Here is a 23,619-nt window from a genome sequence, read left to right as displayed (position 1 = left end):
TCCTATGTTCAAGAAATTCCCTACGCATTTTCTCAAATACTTAATAAACGGGATACGTGACTGGTCATCGCTGCCCCGGTGATGCTATTTTTGTCAACGCGACAGCGTTAAGCGCAACATGTTGCAGAAAATGCATTCTCGGTGTCGGCGTCAGCGGTGTTGGGCGTGAGCGAAATGTTCCGTACTTATTTAGGTACATGTATATAACGCGTCTTGCTATATGACATGCGTTACATGCGGGTTATATTGCCATACCATTCTGTCACTAAAGTTGCTCGTAGCTTGTCTTACCTTTCTGAGAAATTTATTCCTCGGAATTTTCGTAAAAACAGCCCACAAACAAACGACTTGAAACAAAACATCTACAGCGCATGTCTACTATGTTAAACATTCCCATAATTAAATATTAAAAGTGCAAGGCAATAACAGAAACCTGAAAATAATGTGATCGTTTTTTGTGTGTGCGGCTTTGCACTACCTCCCCGATCAGCCCTCGCTAGAGGACGCGTTTTCCCCAGAAAGCTCGCCTTCGTGCATAGCGTTCGCCGCCAGCGTCTCAGGGCAAACATCGCGGCTACATAAGCTGCAGTTGTCGGGAAACTTGAGAAGCAGTCAGGGATCTTTTAACGATATTGCTTTCCCCTCTCAAAGGCGAAGCTTGGGCGTCCTCCAAGTTTGTTCTTTTTTTTGCTTGTGTTTTATGTGGACGTTTGCGTAGATACCTTCACAAGGCTTTGTCTTAAAGCTTCGTTCTGCAACCTTCCTCCTGCTGTGCACACGTTATGTACACAGCTCACTAAGTGCACTCGCCCTTTGTACGCCGATACGTGTACACTATCCGAATTTGTTAAAGGGAACATAAAGTAAGCATGTCGCAACTAGATACTACTGTTAGGGCGCAGAGGCTTCGGCAATAACTATTTATCAGTGGAGGCCTACCTAACGAATGATATGCGTTTTTTTTCCTATGAAGTTCAGGATAGGTTCAAGTTATGTTTCTTTGAATATTATCTATTGCCGGATGGTGGTGGCCACGTTTCAATGGAGGCGATGTACAAGAAGGCTCGTATAGCATTCATTGGATGCACCTTAAAAGAAACCAAGGTGGTGGAAATTATTCCGGATTCCACTGCTCCGGCGCGCCTCAAAATCGTATCGCAGTTCTGACGCATCAAACCCTAAATATATATATTAATGGGTAAGCATTCTTTGGTGATTACCCCAGAAATCAGTCCTTCACGCGAAAAGCGTAATGCCTTGTATCTGCAGATGAAATGTATAGTTTGCGAAGTTAAGACATTTCAGCGGTATAATTGTGGAAATATAAGTGATGACGAATAATTTCAAAAAAAATCATGAGCTATTTCACTCTGTGAAGGTGTATGAACAGTGAAGCTGTTTAACCCGTGACACAGAGACGACATCCAGATTTGAATAAAGGTACGAACATATTTGTTGCCCTGATTGGTGGTCACCATGACGATAGGTATTTTAACAGCTGTAGTCGGACATGAACTATACGGTAGCTAGCCAATGCCGTAGTCTAGTTACCCCACGCTTGGGACGTTGTGTTAGGGAGGAACTTGCTCGCATTGAGAACTAGGTGTACAGGATTTATTTACGTATTTACATTAAAACATGAGAAGCCTAGCTCTAGGAAGACTGCAAAGAGCAGCACGAAGCTACCACCACGCGGCACACAGCGCACGAGCACAAAGTTCCAAGGACCAAGCACACCGCTTGTCGAGTATGAGCACACTGCTCACGAGCACACTCTGCAGCCGCACAACAGCTGCCTAAAAGCACTCTGTCCTCCCTAGATCCCTAGGTGAGGGGAAAATGACAGTTCACCGCCGATTCATAGCGTCCAACGTCATCGTAGTCGACCCGCCTTTTAGGGGGAGGGCTACACACATTTCCACACAAGTTTTACTGACCACGTCGAGGAGAGTGGGTTCCCGTGGTCACGGTGCTTGAGCCGAGCAGGCGCCTTTTAATCCCCGAGCTGACCTCGTACAGCGGCCGCCTCCGCTGTCCATTGACAGGCGTCTTCCAAGGCTCATAAGAAGGCACCGCAAAGCCTCTCCTTCCAGGAATTCCCTATGCTTCAGTCGAACCATGAAGGCGTTGGCGATTTGACTAACAACAGTTGGTCCGCCGATCGCGCTTAGTCATAGCGGCGCCGAGGGGTTGTTTAAGCGGCACATCGTCGCCCCTACGAAACGAGTCACCACGGCAGGTGGTGAAGGCTGCCATGGTCTCTTCCAGGAAGCTCGCCACGCTCGCAGCTGCAGCTGGCTGAGAAAACTTTGCATGTCGGCACCTCCGCAGACCGTACCTCACAGCATACACACACATTCTCGTATTACCGAATGGAGTGCTTCCTCTCCAGTCAGAAAATGCGCCTGGCTGGGACCCAAACACACCAGAACGTTCTTAAACAAACAAAATGGCAGTCTCCTAATGATGCTAAACCATCAACTCTTCCAGAAGGCTGGCCACATCACGTCATCACCCATTCTTTACCAAACCATATGCATCCATTACCTATATATGAAAAAATATATACAAGCCCAGGCCCAGAGCAGCACTTGCGGGTCCCTCCAAGAAGTGGTATGCACAGACGCGAAATGAGAGCATACCGTGTCAAAAGAACCAAAGCCGTCGCGGGGACCACAAAGATGGATCTCCTCGTCAGGGCCATCATACCAGATGCAGCAACACAGGAAGCAGAGGAAATGGCCATAGCAATAGCCCTCACACAGGCTACGTAAGAGTCATTATAACTGATTCTCAGGACGTATGCAGCAGCTTTACGTCGGGCTGGGGCACCAACGACTCAAAGCATACTAACTGCCAAGCAGCCCGAAAGAAATGTTAAAATAGTGCGGACGCCCGCTCATGTCTCCCTATATAGGGCAACAAGCTCGCCCACTTCAAGGCCAGAAAAATTATCGACCAGGACCCGGAAGGCAGAAAAGAGCTCAGTAGACTCACAACATACCAAAAAATCACTCACCGCTATCGACTCAACCGCAGAACACTCCCACGACAGCATCCACAGCTCATGAAGACGCAAGAGACAGCATTCAGATTGATGCAAACCAACACGTTGACTCACATAACGAACAATGTAAATAATGCGAACAGCTAGGAACCGTCCTGCACATTGTTATAGAACGCAAACAAAATGCAGTCTTGCCTCCTCAACCCCCCACCCCCAAGAGCAGTGGGAGACGCTGCTGTCCAACTCCCGCCTCTAGGACCTGATCATGCTGGGTGAGAGGGCGGTCGCCGCAAATACAGCGCATGGATTCTCGTGAAGTGGGAACCACCCCTGTAAATTACGCCACCTTTAGGGTCATTAAGAATGTTTTCTCTCTCTCTGTTAACGAAAGCGTCCGTCACGTACGACAATGAATAAGTCATACCCTCTTACTCAATGGTTCATAGCACCGTAAATAAAAAAGAAATTCAGCGCGGCCTTGCTATTGATACAACAGAAGAAAAATTGTAAGCTTAACAGGAGAGCGGTGGTGGAGCCAGCTGCGGAAGACGACGACGAACGCGCGAGCATAAAGGCACAAGCTCGATCGAGTGGTTGGGCCGAAGACGACGATGCTCGAGCCATTGCTGGAGCATGAAAGTTTATGAGGATGCTGCTGCTGATTATGATGATAGTTTCCTCTTGCCAATGAATGGCTCATACCCCCTTAAGCAATGAGCGGCAACGGAGCCTCTGTGGAAGGCGACGACCACGACGAACGCGTGAGCAATGACACGGGCAAGTTCCCGCGGTTGGACCGAGGGGCGGGAACGAGCTGGTTCGCGGGTTTTTTCGCGTACGACGGAAATACCCTAGCCATTTACAGCTTCGCTGTGCAAGAGAACTGATCAGGGAGAATACCCGTACGAGCAGATTTCTCAGAGTTACTCATACGCATACCTAGGGCTCCATAGAACATGCATGGCATTACGTATAGTAGCAGTGGGCCAACTGAAGTTTGGTGGTATGCTAATGCATAGCAACGCTATTTCAGTCCCTTGACCTTCCCACCATTCATATTGCAATCGGAGCCGAATTGCTGTTCCGTATGACTACTTGTTGTCGAACAGAGTGATGACAGTCACTCAAGGAAGATTTGCGGCTGTCTGACTAGCGTGTCTTTTTTGTCCGACATCCCGGAATGGCAGAAGTGGCCCCTTTGAAACAGTCCGCAAGCAGCAAAAGTCTTTTATTTTGACATATTCCTAGCACGTCCTCAAAACAAGCGAGCGCGCAATATTACACGTGAAATCTTAATGCATTTCTCGCAATTCACGCATTCTCCTGGAACCCTTTAACGCATTCCCCTGGAACCCATTCTCCTGGAACGCCCCTATAGGCTGCACTGTACCGCTGCGGGCGCGTTCAGAATACGTCATCGAAAACGAAGAGAGCGTGCGGTGGCATGGTGAGTGCCGATACAAACGCAAGCCTGTCTGTGAAATGTAAACATCCCATTCCTAGATGTCATATAATTTATACGGTTGCTGGGTACATTGTACATAAGTTGCGCATGTTCCACGAGTTTGCATCCGCGATCCCATCACGCTTCGCTCAGGTACAGCAGCGCATACCGAGACAGACGCAAAAATACGGCTTGTCAAAATGTCCTCCTGCAATTTTTTTTTTTTTGAAGGATAACCACGTGATCCTTTTGGGTCAACCATACCGTACAAGTCGTCGTTGACGCAGCTTGATATTCTTTGGTAAACCATCGTAAATTACATTGGTTGCGCGTTTGGCACGTCAATGAATGTTACGTGTTAATGAGATAGCGTGTTATTGCCTTATACAACTTCCCGAGGCTCTAAAAAGAGCTCAATCAGAGAATTTCTTTCACGGTAAGTTCTTACTAGCCATCTCCGGCAAAGACTTCGCCGACGAAGCTGCTGGGAAAGCACACGAAGCAGCAACCCTTCTTTCTGTGCATTTATCGCGGAAAGACGCACCCCATGCACTGAAGCAAGCCAGCACACCCTATGACATTGGAGAAGTGGCACACACCTGAATTCACCCAAGAAAGATTGCATTCCCTCGGCTCGTCTATGCAACTATGGCTGTTACCTGGGTTGTACCTTTATCGCGGAATGACGCAGCCCATGCACTGAAGCAAACCAGCACACCGTATGACATTGGAGAAGTGGCACACACCTGAATTCACCCAAGATAGATTGCATTCTATCTTCTCGTCTATGCAACTATGGCTGTTACCTGGGTTGTCGCGAAATGAGGAAACAACGCTGTGCCGCTTATGCTTGGGCATCGCGTTCACCAATGCGATGCTTCACGTGTTTGACTGAAATGGCTGATAGCGCCGAATGCATTGCCTGCGGTGTCGAGGAGATTATAGAGTATCTACTGTGCTTCTGCTCATCCGTTGAAAATGAAAGACATGATCTCTGCGCAGCTCTCCGTGCTTGCTTTGAAGTCCCGGTATATTTTTGTTCTAATCTGCGTATAAAATTCGTACTATCGTAGCACACGGCACGAAATCGTCTTCGCGCTTTCCAATGAAACAATGACATGTTTTGAAAAGAAACCTGCAGCAAAAGTCCTGCAGCAACCCTTGGAAACCCATAGAAACCCCCTCAAATATGGCTGTAAGACTAATTGAAGTGGTCATCCTGTTTTTTTTTTATTTCCTAATTTGCCGGCTAATGTTTCAGAGCTACAATATATCGGATAGAATTCTTGCGTATAGGCTAAAAGAATGCTCCACTGTTTACGCGTCGCCTCACGAATGACAAAATGTAAAATACAAAATTTTAACTTCGGATTTGGAGATATTACATTGTGTTACAATTTACCAATGCCTAAATATCGCCGGCAGTTTCAACGACAGCTATCTCGACTTGACAGAAATGAGATGTGGGAGCCAAAATGAACGAAGAAGAACTGTGAGCCAATCCACTCTGCAAAGATGATGACCAATGAAGTTGTGTACCTTACGAGAAAGAGGTAACAAAGAATTTCGAACAAAGGTACGGATGCATTTATAGTCTTGGTCGGTCGGGCGGCGGACTAAGCTGCGGAAGACGACGACGAACGCACGACCATATAGGCACAAGCTTGTTTCTTTATGTTTACTTATTTTATCGGAATTCGTAACAATATTTATTACCCTTCTAAATTACAGTACTATCGTCCCACAGTCCACTACAAAAATCTAGTTTCTCTGTTCTTCTAACCATTCGGAAAACCGCCTGCTTCTTGGCCAATCCCCCATAGTGGGTACGCGCCACTGTGTGGGACACAAGACAAGACAAGACAAGACAAGCTTGTTCGACCGATTGAGCCGAAGGGGGCGCATAAGAGCCTGCTGAGGAGGAAGACGACGATGCCGAGGACGACAGTTTATGAAGATGCTGCTGCTGCTGATGATGATAGTTTCCTTTTGCCAATGGTGGTGGTAACAACTTTTTTGAGATTCTGCTCAGTTATCTGGCAGGGCCGAGTCCTAGGATGGCCCTTCTCGAGGCGCGACCGTTTCGGCCCAGGCAACGAGGACTTTTTGTAGTTTTTCTTCCGGCGATCTGAGCAGCTCCTTCCACGTCTGTTGTGAGGGAGCTGGCAGGAGCGACCTGGGAGGGGGTAAGCCCTAGCGCCCCCAAAAATTGTGATTTTGGGTAGCCAATGTTTGATTTGTGCACTTTTGACATATTGGGTTCCATTGCCAGTTGATAATTATGGCCAGCCAATGTGGGCTGGGGAACGACTTAGTTTGGATTCGACGCAGGATCGAGGCGTGCGCTCGCGTGAGGCTTGCGTTTGGAGGCGGGTAGATTCGCCTTTTTTGCTTGTAGTAGTCTGTTATCTCGTGTTATGTCGGCGCTGCCTCATCCATGGGATCCGAGTCTGTGGGGCACACCTCCCGGCTGATTAGACCTCGGGCTACCCAGTGCGTCACCTCATTCCCTTGTTTCCCGAATGGGCAGGGACCCATACGGGTTCAGCAGTATTTTCATTTGTAAAGTCCCGTAAGACTCGCGCTGCACAGTCGATTATGCTGCCTCTCGAAAAGTTGACTATTGCCCTTTTTGAGTCGGTTATGATAGTTTGCACGGTGGGATTCATGATGGCCAAAGCAATGGCAGCCTCTTCCGCTTCCACAGTGGAACGCTGTTTTTATGGTCGTGGCGTTGCGGATACTTCCCTCTCCGGTCACGACGCTCACTACGTAAGTTTGGAGATTTTTCTTTGCTGCATCGACAGAAGCGGTGTGCTGGTTGCTTTTGTACCTTTCTTAAAGGGCTTTGGCTCTGGCAGACCGCCTGTTGTCGTGTCTCCCAGGGAGCATGTCCTTGGGTAACGGTTTATAACCAAATGGCGTTTGACAGCGCCGAGTAATGTTGTTCTTCCTGCTGAATCCTTAACGGGGTTCAGCCCGAGTTTACTTAGAATGAACCTGCCAGTTGCGGTGCTGGAGAGTCGTTCACGTTGGGCTGGTTTATGGGCCTCCACGAGTTCGTCTAGGGCACTGTATATACCTAGCTCAAGTAACCTTTCAGTGTTCGCATACCTCAGGAGACCAAGGACAGCTTGATAAGCTGTGCGAATGACGCTGTTAACCTTTTCCTTGTCCGAAAGGCGTAGGTGGTAGTAAGGGAAGGAATACACGATTCGACTGATGAGGAAAGCCTGCGTCAGATGGCAGATATCAGCCTCCTTCATACCACGGTGTCGGAGCCGAAAGGATGTTGCGAATGACTACTTCTTATCAAACAGAGCAATGACAGTCACTCAAGGAAAATTTGCGAGTTTCCTGACTAGCGCGTCTTTTTGTCCGACATCCCGGAAATACAGAAGTGTCCCTTTTAAAACAGTCCGCAAGCAGCAAAACTCCTTTAGTTCAACACATTTCCAGCACGTCTTTAAAAACAAAACAAGCGCGCAATATTATAGGCGAAACCTCAATGCATTTCTAGCAGTTTACGCATTCTCCTGAAACACTTTCAGCGATAACGCCGCTATAGGCTGAACTTTACCGCTGCGCGCACGTTCAGAATACGTCATCGAAAACCAACAAAGCGTGCGGTGGCACGCCGAGTACCAATAAAAATACAATACAATACAAACCTGCTAGTGAGATGTAAAAATTTCGTCCCTAGGTGGCGTACTATTAATACGTTTCCTCGGTACATTGTACGCCAGTTGCGCACGTTACACGGGTTCGCATCTGCGATCACATCACGCTTCGCTCAGGCAGAGCAAGGCATACAAAAACAGACGCCGAAATAGGGATTGTCAAAATGTCCTCTCGCAATTTTTTTTTAAGAATAACCACGTGATCCTTTTGGCTGAAACAGACCGTAGTAGTAGGCGTTGACGCAGCTTGATATCCCTAGCTAAATCATCGTAAATTACATTGGTTGCGCGTTTGGCACTTCAATTAATGCTACGTGTTAATGAGACCGTGTGTTATTGGCTTACACAACTTCCCGGGGCTCTTAGAAGAGCTCACTGATACAAGTTCATTGACACTATGTTCTCACTAGCTATCTCTGGCAAAGACTTCACCAACGAAGTTGCAAGGAAGGCACACGAAGGAGCAACCCTTGTTTCTGTACCTTTATCGCGGACTGACGCAGTCCATGTACTTAAGGAAGCTGGCGCACCGTATGACATTGGAGAAGTCGCACACACCTGAATTCATTCAAGATCGATTGTATTCCCTCGACACATCTTAGCAACTGCGGCTGTTACCTGGGCTTTCGCGAAGAGAGGAAACAACGCTTTGCCGCTTATGCTTGGGCATCGCGTTCACCAATGCCATGCTTGACGTGTTTGACTGAAATGGCTGATAGCGCCGAGTGCATTGCCTGCGGTGTCGAGGAGACTATAGAGTATCTACTGTGCTTCTGCGCATCTTTGAAAATGAAAGGCATGACCTCGGCGCAGCTCTCTTTGCTTGATTTGAAGTCCCTGTAAAATTTTGTTGTAATCTGCGCGTAAAGTTCATATTGTCGTAGCAGACGGCACGAAGTCGTCTTCGCACTTTCCAACGAAACAATGACGTGTTTTGAAGAGAAACTCAAATCTTGCAGCAACTCTTGGAGGCCTCTAGAAACCGAAGTTTGGCTGCAAGACTAATTCAAATGACCTTTCCTTGTGTTTTTTCTTGCCTTCATTTGCCGACTAAAGTTTCAGATCTTCGTTATATCGGATTGAATTCTTACGTATAGTCTAAAATGATGCTTCCCTGTTTACCCCTCGCCTCACGAATGACAAAATGAAAAAGAAAAAATTTTAAGTTCGTTCGATTCGGAGATTCTACATTCTGTTACAATTTACAGATGCCTAAATATCGCCTGCCGTTTCAACGGCAGCTATCTCGACTTGGCAGAAATGAGAGATGGCAGAAAAAATGAACGAAAAAAAGCATGAACCATTCCACTCTGTGAAGGTGATGACCAACGAAGCTCTGTAGCACACGACAAATAGGTGACAAAGAATTTTGAACAAAGGTACGAACGTATTTATTCTCTTGATCAGTGGTCATCGCGACGAAAAGTACGCATACGCTTTTATGTTTGTAAAGGATGTCCCAGCTAACGAGCCAGAATTTAAATATGTGCAAATTCCGCATCGCTTTTCATACCAAATATAATGTTGTTAGCCATCGCTTGCGGATGCTCAAACAATTTTTTTTTTCATTCCGCCTAATTAGAAAATTATCCTAATTAATTATTCAACATCTAAAATATTATAATTAGATGAAAAGTGTCATTGAGGGAACTGTAGAGCGGCATGAAAAGCTCCCGATAAAGCCTTCTTTTTCTCAATACGGGCTACATGATGTTTTTCCAAGCGTGAAAGAAGCCCGCAAATGCATGCAAAATCGTCGCGTTACTGGCCGCTCGAGGCACTTTGCGTGTATTCGCGGGCTTCTTTCACGCCGGTAAAATAACTTTTATGTAGCCCGTATTGAGCAACAGAAAGCTTTATCGGGAGTTTTCCATGTCGCGCTACAATTTTCTCATTGACGCTTTTCATCTAGTTATAATATTTGAGAACTTGAATAATTAGTTCACTAATTATCTAATTAAGCGGAATGAAAAAGAGTAGTTTGAATATCTCTAGTCGCCGGCAAAAACATTACCTTTGTTCATTTCAGCTGCGTGGCATTTGCATATTTTCAAACTCTGGCTAAAGTCCCTACGTCACAAGCTCCACAAGACGACTCCAAAAAAAGCCGCCCCATGGAAGCAATAGAAAAGCGCCCCAACACACCTCAGATCCATACAACTGAAACGTGGGAGGCCAAGCTTTCCTCTGATGACCTGGACGACTAACGCAGTCTCGTCGCCCGGGCCAAGGAGGCAGCCCAAGCCAGAGGGTTCCTGGGATAAGGAATCCTCCCACCTAGGGTGAACCACGTTCTGATTCGGTTTACCCTTTCGGAAAATAAAACTTTAGTTCCCGCTCTCTCTGGCTAAAGTTAGCCGGGACACCCTGTACATTCGCTTCATTCGTCGTATACATTCGTGATATACATTCGTGTTTTCCTTTCGCGATATATTGAGACAAAGAATTTGAGACTGAAATCACCGCACCGACTGGCAGTGGACCAGTGACGTCATCGCCTTCGCAGAGGGAGGGGCAGTATGGGAACGCTGGCAAGATGAGCGCCACCGGAGCTATACAAGCGGACAACTTTCTGTGGCAATGAAGGCAAAGCTACGGTGACAAAGCGCGCACAAGTGAGAGTGCTTCTGAAAAAAGTCCCGTGTTTTCATCCACGTTATCTTAAGCTGGGAAGAGAAAACAGGAACACCTTATTAGCAGCAGTTATTTCCCTTCCGCGTCTGGGCACACACGAGACCGTCGCACGCGAAGCTGCGTCGAAAATTCAGCGTCTGTTCCGAGCAACCAAAAGTACTGTAAAACACTGGCGGACTACTTGGCGCCGTAACACACGGGCAGCAGCCACGCGCCCGTCGCTTTCACTTCACTGCGCGCAGAAAGTTGTCCGCGAGTATAGCTGTGGAAGAAGACGACGACGAACGCGTGAGTTGCGACACAAGCGCGTTCGCGCGGTTACGCCGAGTGACGCCAACCAGCCACCTGTGGAAGAAGACGACGATAAACGCGCCAGCAGTAGCACGAGCCATTGCTGAAGATGCAGTTTTCCTCGCACACAAGAACATTTCACGGAACCATAGCCATAGACACCTTCGGTCAAAAAATGATGATGTCGTAACCTGCTCGAAACACGCGATTGAGCCCAATATACGACATAGAACATCTGAATTAAGCTTGACACCTTGCAGAAACAGCTATATTTCCTGTCTGTAGATAGGACGGCCTCTCACGCAAAAAAAAAAAAAATACGCAGGGCTTAAGGTTGAACTTTCTGTTACTTGAGGCGCGAAAGCACCACTGCCGCAATGGTGAAATAGGATTATATATGTAATTATGGGGTTTTACGTGCCAAAACAACTTTCTGATTATGAGGCACGCCGTAGTTGAGGACTCCAGAAATTTCGACCACCTGGGGTTCTTTAACGTGCGCCTAAATCTAAGTACACGGGTGTTTTCGCATTTCGCCCCCATCGAAATGCGGCCGCCGTGGCCGGTATTCGATCCCGTGACCTCGTGCTCAGCAGCCTAACACCATAGCCACTGAGCAACCACGGCGGTTGTGAAATAGGATTGTATTGCGGATATGTGTAGGGGCGATGCAAGAGTCTTCTGAAATCACAACAGCTCTGAGCGTTTCTAAGTTGGGGCAAGACACTGCACCGTTATAACTGCCCTTTGGCAATTGTTGGTGGAGCGCTATGCCTTTATTGCTTCTCAATTTACGCTCACAACCTTGTGGGCAACATGCATGCGGAAATAATTTTCGTTTTCTTATTTTTTAACGTTTGCTACGCCTTATTTGCAGGAAAACCTTGCAGCACAGCAAAGAGCGCAGTGACAGTTCCGCCGACGCAAGTTCCAAGCCATCTTGATCTTCCGAACCGAGTGCGAGCTTGACGATCCAAATAGCGAATAGTTGTGACAATTTATGTATTTATTGGTATCTATGTGTAATTTATGCAACTAACCATGTGGAGAATCCCGGTATTTAAGACAAAGCACTACTAAAACGTAAGCTCAACTATGTACTCATGCGTAAAGACCATGTTGGCACAAATTACTCCCATTTTTCATTAGCGGCTTCAGCGTCCCAAAAACCATCCGATCCGTCTGGTCACTCGAGTTATCAAAGTTAATGTAATGTAACTACGTTTGAAATGTTCTCTATGTAAAGGAAATGGGATCATTTAAAGGACACTTAAGGCAAATACTAGGTCGACGTGCACTGTTTAAATACAATTCCAGAAACCTCGCAACGTTTCTTTAGCGCCAAGGAAAGATTTAGTTTACGAGAAAATTGCATCTGAAGTATCCGAATAGCTTTTAAGAAATTCAAATTTCCCGCCGCCAAACCTGGTGAGTGGTGACGTTGCATACGCCATCACCGCCTTCTGCTGCCGTTGGTGAGTAAAATGGCGCCCGTCAAACCGCGGTACCGAGCCAAGACAAAGCGGTAGATTCGCCGCTGCAGCTGCTTTTTGGTCAAGAGGCGCAGACCGTACGGGCATGCCGCTACATCACATGGAAGTTGAATTCTCTGCAATTTGCAGTGTGTGCGAGTTTCGCGAGTCAACAAAGACAGCGCAGAACCCACTACGCGAAAACGAAACTACTGAAACGCAAAGCGTGGCCGGCGCAGAGTCGAGCGAAAACGAAACCTTTCGACCGACCGCGTTGTTTGTGGAGAGTAATAATAGAACTGGAGAAGTACCATTTTATTTTGTCTTATAATACAATACAATAATGTCCTTCCAACGAGTGGTTCAGTACTCGTGGCAGAATTTAACTAAGGAGTGCTTTCGCCCCCGGAAGAGTACTTGAATGTCCGGGCGGAAGTCTCTAATCATGTCCTGCAGTTACCTCAAATTCTCTATATTTAAAGTTCTATTCACGACAATATTGACACCTCTGAGTCTCTCTAGCATTATTATATCACTTTAGCTTGACTTAATATTTGGCTTTAGTGGCCCTTTAGGCGATTTACTGGGAGTCGCCTTTACCACCGTGGTTTAAAACTTAATACGGCATGAAAGTAACTCTATATATATAAAAGTAAGCGAATCAGTAAACTCTTCGGATGACAGGGTTCATTCCTGCCATTACGGTCAATCGCCTGGCTCGTTTTGTTAAAAAATAAATTAGTGCAATTTTTATAATAACTTGCATATTCATTTGCTCAAGTATTATATTCATATGATCTATATAAATCGAGCATCTGTCCTATGTTTAAGATATTTCTTAAGCATTTTCTCAAATAGTGAATAAATGGGACATGTGACTGGCTATCACTGCCACGGTTTCATTATCTGTATCAAAGCGACAACGTTAAGGGCACGGTGTTGCAGAAAATCCGGTGTTGGTGTCGGCTGGGTTGTGCGTGAGCGAAAACTCCCGCATTTATTTAGGTATATGTATAAGACGCGCCTTGTTGCATGAAATGCGGTATCTTTGGGTTATATTGTTATACTATTCCATCACTAAAGTTGCTCATACCTTGTCTTACATTCTTGACAAAATTATTCCTCAGAATTTTCAGAATGATAGACCACACACATGAAAAAAACACCCACGGCGCATGACTTATATGTTCAATCCTCTCAGAAATAAATATTAAAAGTGCAAGGCAATAACAGGAACCTTGAAACCACGTGACTTTCTTTTTTCTCCTGTGGCCGCGTTTCCACCAGAGAGCTCGCCTTCGTGCATAGCGTTCCTCTTTGGCGTTTCCGTGTAAACGTCGCGACTACATAAGCTCCAGTTGCCGGGAAATGTTAAAAGCAGTCAGGTATATTTTAGTGCTATCGCATTCCACTCTTAAAGGCGAAGCTTAGGCGTCCTCCAAGTTTTTTTTCCTTGTGTTTTATGTGGACGAGAACGTAGATACCTTCACAAGGCTTTGCCTTAAACCTTGGTTTTCCTATCTTCATCCTGCGCTTCACGTCTTACGTATACAGCTCACTATACGCACTCGCCCATTGTTCCTGGCTACGTCTACATTGTCCTCAATTGTCAAAGGGAACAAAAAGTAAGCATGTCACGACTCGTTACTAATATTTAGGCACAGAGGCCTCGGAAATAACTATTTATCAGCGGAGGCCTAGCTAACGAATGATATGCGTTTTTTTTATGAAGGTCACGATAACTTCAAGTTATGTTTGTTTGAATATTATATACTGCCGGATGGTGGTGGCCAAGTTTCAATCGAGGCCAGATACAAAAAAGCTCGTGTAACATTCATTGGATGCACCTTAAAAGAAACCCAGGCGTTGGAGATTATTCCGGAGTCCCCTACTCCGGCGCGCCTCATATATGTATCGCGGTTCTGACACTTCAGACCCCTGAATTCATATATGAATGCGTAAGCATTCTTTGGTGATTACACGATCAAACTCTGTCCATCACGCGAAAAGGGTACCACCTTGTATCTGCAGTTGAAATGCGTAGTTTGCGAAGTTAAGACATTTCAGCGGTACAATATTGTACCTAAATGATGATGAATAACATCAAAAAAATCAATAGCCATTCCACTCTGTGAAGGTGGTTGACCAGCGAAGCTATTTAGCATACCACACAGAGGCGACAATTAGATTTGAAGAAAGGCACGAACATATTTATTGTCATGATTGGTGGTCACCATGACAACAGGTACGCACACCCGTTCTCGTATCACCTAATAGAGGGCCTCCTCTCCAGTCCAAAAATGCGCCCGACTTTGACACAAAGAGAACAGAATGACCTTCAACAAATCAAGTGCAACTGCCCTACAGATGTTAAACCATCCAGACAACTTCCACAAGACTGGCAACGTCACGTCATGACCCATCCCTAACCAAAATATATGCACTCAGCCCACCATCAAGGGTGGCGCGAAGAAAGAGCTCAGACCCTGAGCAGAACTTGCGGGTCTCTCCAACAGGTGGTATACATAGATGCGGAATGGGAGCATACCGGGTCAGAACCAAAGCCGTCGTGGTGACGACAAAGACGGTTCTCCGCGTCGGTGCCGCCATACCAGATGCAGCAACACAGGAAGCAGAGGAACTGGCCGTAGCAATAGCCTTTGCACAGGCTACGGCAACAGTCATCATAACTGATTCTCAAGACGTGAGCAGGAGCTTTACGTCGGGCTGGGGCACCAACGACTCAATGCATACTAACAGCTAAGCTGCCAGAAAGAAATGTTAAAATAGTGCGGACGCCCGCTCACGTCTCCCCGGAGGGCAGTAAAGGGCGCCCACTTCAATTCCCGAGAACTTATCAACCAGGCCCCACAGGACACAGAAGAGCTCGCTAGACTGACAACATACCAAGAAATCACTCAACACTATGTACTCAACCGCAGAACATTCCCAACACAGCATCCACAGCTCATGAAGATGCAAGAGACAACACTCAGATTGATGCACACCAACACGTTGACTCAAATGACGAACAATGTATATACTGCGTACAGCTAGGAACCGTCCTGCGCTTTGTCACAGGATGCAAACAAAATGCACTCCTGCGTCGTCTACCCCTACCCCCTACCCCCTACCCCCTACCCCCTACCCCCTACCCCAAGAGCAGTGGGAAACGCTGCTGCCCAGCTCCCGCCTCTCGGACTAGATAATGCTGGGTGAGAGTGCGGTCGCAGCCAAACCAACACGTGGTTTCCCGTGAAGAGGCAACCATTCCTGTAAATCACGCCACCTTTAGGCTCATTAAAGATGTTTTCTCTCTCTGTGTTAACAAATGCGTCCGTCACGTAAGACAATGAATAAGTCATACCCTCTTAAGGAATGGTTCATAAGCCCGTAAATAAAAAAATTAATTCAACGCGGCCACCCTGTTGCTATGAGAGAAGGGAAATTCCAAGCTTAAATAATGTGCGGCGGCGGAGCCAGCTGTGAAAGACGAGGCCGAACGCGCGACCATTTAGGCACAAGCTCGTTCGAGTGATTGAGCCGAAGGGGGCGCGAACGAACCGGGTGCGGAAGATGACGACGATGCTCGAGCCATTGCTAAGGAGGACAGTTTATGACAGTATTGCTGCTGATGATGATAATACTTTCCTCTTGCCAATGAATGGGTCATACCCCCTTAAGCAATGAGGGGCAACGAAGCCACTGTGGAAGGAGAGGACAACGACGAACGCGTGAGCAATGGCATGACCAAGTTCCTCAAGGTGCAGTACTTTCCCCAGTATTATTCAATATTCTACTAAATCACATCCCGACACATCATGACGTACAGGTATACGTATACGCTGATGATAACGCATTTTTCACGGTATCGAATGATATACATAGCCTATATAAAACTTTGCAGTCGTATCTGAATCAGATTGAAACTTGGCTAAAAGAAATACAAACGTCGCTAAACGTCAACAAAAGTGCGATCATTGTCTTTCCCTTGACTTTTCCTATCCGAATAACACTGTCATATGGCCACGAGATTATTCCGCAGGTACATTCTTTAAAATATCTGTGAATGATTTACACCGAAAAGCTAAATTGGCAGACACACATAGAATACATCGCATCTAAGGGAGCACGCGCTCTTGGTTTATTACGAAGAGTCTGCAGCAGTCGTTTTGGAATGAGCAGGGAGACCTTGCTGATGATTTATTGTATGTACGTCCGCCCCATTCTAGAGTTTGGATGCGTGTTATTTTCAGGAGGTCCTACGTATAAGTTACGTCCTCTGGTTCTTTTAGAACGCGAATCACTACGTCAGCGTCTCGGCCTTCCAAAATTTGTAGCAAATAATATTTTATACCATGAAACTCACCTGCCTTCTCTTCAAACTCGATTTTGTATACTGACAGTCCAAACATTTCTAAACATCTATGCTTCTCCCCAGAGACGCTCCTACTATATTTTTACTCGAGAACCAACTGCATTCTTTGAGAATCAATGGCCCAGACTGCATTGTCCCCAGGTTGTTTTTGTGCAGAAGCTATTACAGCCATTACAAATATCAATCCGTGATGTGGCTTTTCAAAATTTACCTACTTCGACAGTAAGTGTTGAATTTGGCGATACATTTCCCAATAACGCTAAGCTCCTACCTATTCGATACCTAAAAGGTTTATTAGATGACCACCTAGAAAACCTCCAAATAAATGCAGTAGTAGCCACAGATGCTTCTGTCAGTGAGGAGAAGGCCGGAGTGGGCATTTTTTCGACATCATTAATTTGGTCTTTCTCTCTTCGACTACCCGACTTTACGCCAATATTTCAAGCAGAGTTATTGGCAATCATCCTAGCTCTACGCAAACTTCCCACATCTATTTCTTCAGCCATAATCTTAACCGACTTCTTGTCTGTTTGCTCCGCTTTATCTGTGCCCAATTCAAGTATCATTCTCCGAGAATTTGATTCACTGCTTCCCCAACATTTACGCCTCATCCACCTGGTATGGGTGCCAGGGCACGTGGGACTCACTTTAAACGAGCCAGCAGACGCACTAGCAGCGGCATCTCTTAAAGGCCCGGTACTGAGGATCTTAAAACCTTCGGCATACGTCACTTCTGCAAGATTTAAAAAATTTTCCATTCAAGAAGAACATGCCAAATCATGTGTATTAGATAACGCCGATTTTCAGCACCTTAGATTGACTTGGCACAGCGAATGGTGTGCAACAAGAAAATTTGAAGTTTCATTTACGCGTCTGCGTTGCCGAATACCACGGCTTATTTTCTATTCCCATAGGTCTGGTTTGTCACCTTCTCCTAAATGTTTTCACTGCAATGAACCTGAAACTATCGATCATTTTTTTATTCAGTGTCGTAGGTTCAACGTGCACAGAAAACGACTTCTAGAAGGTCCCTTCCGCCAACTTGGATTAGCCATCACGCTACCTATCATTCTGTCTCGGTGGGCGTCGGCACTAGGACACTGTAATAGGAACGTATATGGTGCCATATATAATTTTATAATGGAAACAAGGAGACTTCCATGCTAATTTTACTGTTTTATTTTCCAAAACAAGAAACCAAAAATATTAACTTCTAATTTTAAAAAATTATAGCATGAAAATTATTATTAACGATTAGAATTAATTTAATATAACATTTTCAGTAAAAAAAAATCCTATTTAGGATTTTTTCTTTTTCAACCCACTGCCGCCCGATTCATGGCCAATCTCCCGTAGTGGGGTGTGCTATATCTACAGGCTCCAAACCAAACCATCGCGCGTTAGGGCTGAGGAGCGGCAACGGGCTAGTTCGCGGCTTGTTCGCGTACGACGCAAATGCCCCAACCACCTACAGCTTCGCTGTACAAGAAAATTGATCAGATAGAGAGAATACCTGTATGACCACATTTCTCAGAGTTATGGTTACCTATAGGGATACGGCTCTATAGAAAATGCATGGCAATACCTGTAGTAGGGTGGGCTAACTTGGAATAATCGTGCGGCGCAACTGAAATTTGGGGGTATGCTTATTCATACCAACGCTATTCGGGTCTCTCGACTCCCCTTCGGTGAACTTTCAGCGCAATTGGAGCCGAATATAGCTGTTGCTAATGACGACTTGTTCTCGAACAGAGCGGTGACAGACACTCAAGGAAAATTTGCCAGTGTCTGACTAGCGCGTCTTACTTGTCCGACATCCTGGAATTACTGAAGTGCCCCCTTTGAAACCGTCCGCAAGCAGCAAAAGTCTTTTAGTTCAAAATATTTCCAGCCCGTCTTGAAAAAAAAGCGATCACGCAATATCACAGACGAAATCTCAATGCATTTCTAGCAGTTTACGCATTCTCCTAGGAACGTTTCAGCGTTGACGCTACTATAGGCTGAACTTTACCGCTGCGGGCGCGTGCAGAATATACGCCATCGAAAACGAACAGAGCGCGCGATGGCATGCCGACTGCCAATACAAATGCAAGCCTGCCTGTGAGATGTAAAAATTTCATTCCTAGGTGTCGTACTATTTATACGTTTGCTCTGTACCTTGTAAGTAAATTGCGCACGTTTCACGGGTCTGCATATGCGATCCTATCACGCTTCGCTGAGGCACAGCAGCGCAAAACAGAGACAGACGCAGGAATAGGGCTTGTGAAAATTTTCGCTTGGAAATTTCTTTGAAGGATAACCACGTGATCCTTTTGGGTGGACCAGACCGTACAGGTCGACGTTGACGCAGCTTGGTATCCCTAGCTAAATCATCGTAAATTACATTGCTTGCGCGTTTGGCACGTGAATGAATGTTACGTCTTAATGAGACAGCGTGTTATTGGCTTACGCAACTCCGCGACGCTCATAAAGAGCTGGCTGATACAATTTCTTTCACGATAAGTTCTTGCTAGCAGTATATACCTAATTATATGATCTGGGCCGACATAAAAAGAGATGTTTGCTCAAATAGTTTATGCGCGAAGCAGCGGATTCATGTAAGTGGACAAAATGACGACAGAAGGTGGACATTAGCTCTTCCGTGACACCGGTTGCATATATAGCTTAGATTCAAACAACTTGCGAAAACTTTAGTGTAAAATGGTCAAATATAATTAGGAGCAAGTCAAACCTTCCTGATTGAAGACCGGTCTTTGTTCGAGTGAATACGACGGTGAAATAAACACCTCCAAGAGAAACATGCCGTATATTTAGGAGTTATTCGAGTATAGCACAAACGACTGTTTATGTTCATTTAATTTTTGCACGAGGAAGCAGATGGATAGTTACAAAACGCTAAGACAACAGCACACGAGACAAGTATTAAACGTCGTCGTATTCTGCCACAAGCGCGAGCTCCGTTTGGCCGATGTCGTGCAGATCATTGAAAAATGTCACGTGCAATAAACCTTTCCTCACGAGTTACAACTTCCCGAGATTTATCGTTTCGACTTTGTAACCCTATTCAAGTTGCCATTTAGACACAAAAGGAATGTTAACCCTTGAAATGAAGGGAGAGAAACGCGAAAGTATGTAAAGGATGCAGGTGCAACAAGGTTACAGGAGAATTGCACTTTATCTTCATCCATAAACCACTGCCGATATGCGCAGTACAACTAGCGCCGTCAATGTGGTCAATCCTGCCTCGACAACAAGTACAGCGAGGCTAAATATCCAAGTGGGCCAACAATGTTGGCGCTCCACTAAACATACTATCTTAGATGCTTTGATCCTCTGGTACACATGCCACCGCTTCCCGCTGCGGTGACGCAGTGAGTGACGAAGTTACTTCCTGGTTCACGGATTCAATTATTTGCCGGCCGGCAGCCACTTGATGGAAGTAAAATGTAATAACACATGTGTACGGAGATTTAGGTGCACGTTAAAGAAGTCCTGATGGCCAATATTATTCCGCTGACGTCTACTGCGGCCAACACCAGCGTTGCATTGGGACGTTAAACCTAGCGGATCAGTAAATCAAATAAATTAAAACCCCGCTGAACTACCAACCGAGCTCCGGGGAAAAGCAAGAGGTCTCCATGGGTCCGCGCACTCACCCAGTAGGCTACTCACTCAGACTCCCGACTAAAGCACAAGCACAAGTGTTAGGGCGCCCCCGCTGAGTAAAATTTTGGTTAATTCGAGACCAAGCGAGCAGAGCCGATTGGAATTATGGCATGTGTCAGTCTGAGTGAGCCGTGCACATGCAAAGTGGACAAAATAAAGGGACTTCACTGGCGACTTAGCCCTAAATGCGAGACAAAAGCGTTACCACTACGTCGCACATCTTTCAGGTCATAGCTCCTTCATTTAAACCGCGTTCAACCTATCGCAAAGTGCTGAGCAGTAGCTCACTCGACACACAGCCTGCCTCGTCAAGGAGGAACAAAGGGTACCTGACGCTTGTCTGGACCGTCACCTGCACTATATATATATATATATATATATATATATATATATATATATATATATATATATATATATATATATATATATATATATATATATATATCATAATAAGCCAACATACACTGACACCCTTGCAGTGTTTGTTGGCTTCTTCTGATGTGACTAATAATAATCGGGACCCTCAGTTAACCCCCTCTCATCTCGTTTATATATATATATAGACACAATGCAACAATGCTCGGTAGGTCCGGTATACAGGTACATTGGACAGCAGCAAACACACGAGAAAGCCATGTCTACTTGCCTACGTTTCCGCCGTTCCGCCGCCTTCGTGTGTTTAAAAAAGCCGTGCAAGTAAACAGGTGTTCTTTATAAACTACGCATGTACACAGCATATAAACACATATACGCATGCATGATTTCTAACTAAACTGTCTCTTCCCCTCGCTACTTCTACCACGTGACCGGCTTCCCGCACTTAACAAACACATATATATATATTCACTTTGACACTCGTAACGCTAACGCATGAACTTTTACTTGACGAACGAGTTGGAGTGAGTTCCGTAAATGTTGCCGACCTAAGGCGAGGTGTGCCATCATCACGACGCCTCTAGAGCACGCGTGTGGAGTCACAAGCAGGAGCGCGCGCGCACGCACGCACGCACGCACGCACGCACACACGCACACACACACACACGCACACACACACACACGCACACACACACACGCACACGCACACGCACAAACACACACACACACACGCACACACACACAGCAGTGTTGCCACCCAAGGCCACCGAAAGCGGAATTTATTGGGGGAGCCTGCGAAGTCATGGTACGAGATAGTAGCCCGGGTCGTCTCCCCTCGGAGCCATTCCAGTGCCCGCACTCGCCGGTGGCTGGGCCAGCTGAGGCCAGGCGCAGACGCAGCCGGACGAGGTCTCGATCTTCTTCGGCTTCAGCACGCCGCTCACGTTGTACGAGACGTCGATCAAGAAGGACAGCGTCACGCAACGCTTGTTCGCGTCGCACTGGAATTTCGTACACCTGCGCCAGCGAGTCGCGCGTGGTGTTCGCGCTTATGATCGACCGAACGAGAAGCGATTGGCGGTTAATTACGCCGAGGGTGACGCGTTGACGAGGGATAGCGAAGGCCTTAGCGTTACGCTTAAAACCTCTATCAGAACGCTTGGCGGGATGAGTAGCGCAAGGCAAGCTGGCGTCTCAGGAGAGGCAGCTAACTGCAGACGACGCGTCGCAGTGGTTGCGACTCGCATGTGCAACCGCAAAGCGAGAGCGGAGGAGGGATCGCGAGAACGACCGATCCTAATTATCGCAATCGCCCGGCAGCAGCAAGTTGACCGCAACACATTGCGTGACAGAGTTGCTGAAAGAGGGCGCCGCAAGTTAAACTGTGTGAAGCTTTTGACTCGGAAGCGTCGATCAAAAGAAGCAGGCGGTTAACTTGTGTAAATATCTGCGCCTCGAAAGCATGAAATCGGAAAGATGGAGAAGGAGAGAGAGAAAGAAGTGAGAGACGGTGGGGGGAGAAACGGAGTGTGAAAAGCAGGGAGGTTAACCGGAGCAGACTATGATTTGCAACCCTGCGCTGGCTCCAAGAGCAACGCCAATTGAAATACGGAAAGAATAGTGGGGAGATAAAGCAGAGGTACACAAAAATAAAAACAGGGGACGGAGAATGTCTATGAGAACTGTAGTTGCTCTAATAGGCCACTCGAATGCAAGAATATCAAGGGTGCCTCGAACAACTTGTGGTGCGATGACTGCATAGGCTGCATAGTGCTGAGATCAAGAAAATTGGCGTCTAAGAACAATATAATATGTATTGGAAATAGAAAGCCCCGAGTCGACAAAAAGGAAGTGAGAGAGACGGAAATGAATTAGACGGAAATAAATTAGACGGAAATGATTGAAACGCGAAAGATTAATAATGTTTACAAATGCGTTAAGAAAGAAATCAGGAAGAAGAATTGGTACAGTAAGACAAAGAGCACTGGCTCGTTTGAGGCCCTATGTAGTTGCCTGACAACAAAAACAGACCGGATAGCACATTTGTAACAGGATGAGGCATGTGTACCTGCATACAAAGCAAGGAAACTATTCGGCATATCGCAATGAGATTCAATGATATTCAGACTTCCGAATGATACATATTTATTCAAACCAAAACTACACGTGGGGAACGACCAACTGCAAGACGCGCCGGCATTCAAAGCTGATAGAGTCAATGAATGGTCAGCATCCGATATAAGCAAGGTGCATTTAGAGTATTCGAGGTGGAAAAGCGGCGAAGAAGTTGTTACAAGCATAGTCTTTACTGGCATAGGTAACCGCTCAATATATATATAAAGAGGATTTTATGAAGGAAGAAAACATTAAGGAGAGATAGGCGGAATCCTACAATTCTACGCTTGATCAATACCTGGTCAGCTCAGCCAGACGAGTTGACTATTTGTCACCGCCCCATCACCTAAAGGGATGCCAATAAAAATATTCACGATGTTTGCCTATTGAATCTGAACTATTATTTTTCTCGCATAACGTGAATCATTCGTAAACGGAGCAAATGTGATGCTGCCAAACGTGAATTGTGTTGAAGGGTAGAAGCTTGGGCACAGGGGTAGCTAACGTTTAAAATAAAAACAGCGCAAGAAGCAGGACCGAACCAAACTAAGAGAAAC

Source organism: Dermacentor albipictus, chromosome 6, assembly GCF_038994185.2.
Source record: "Dermacentor albipictus isolate Rhodes 1998 colony chromosome 6, USDA_Dalb.pri_finalv2, whole genome shotgun sequence".
Classification (NCBI taxonomy): Eukaryota; Metazoa; Arthropoda; class Arachnida; order Ixodida; family Ixodidae; genus Dermacentor; species Dermacentor albipictus.
Note: the sequence above shows the minus strand (reverse complement) of the source record.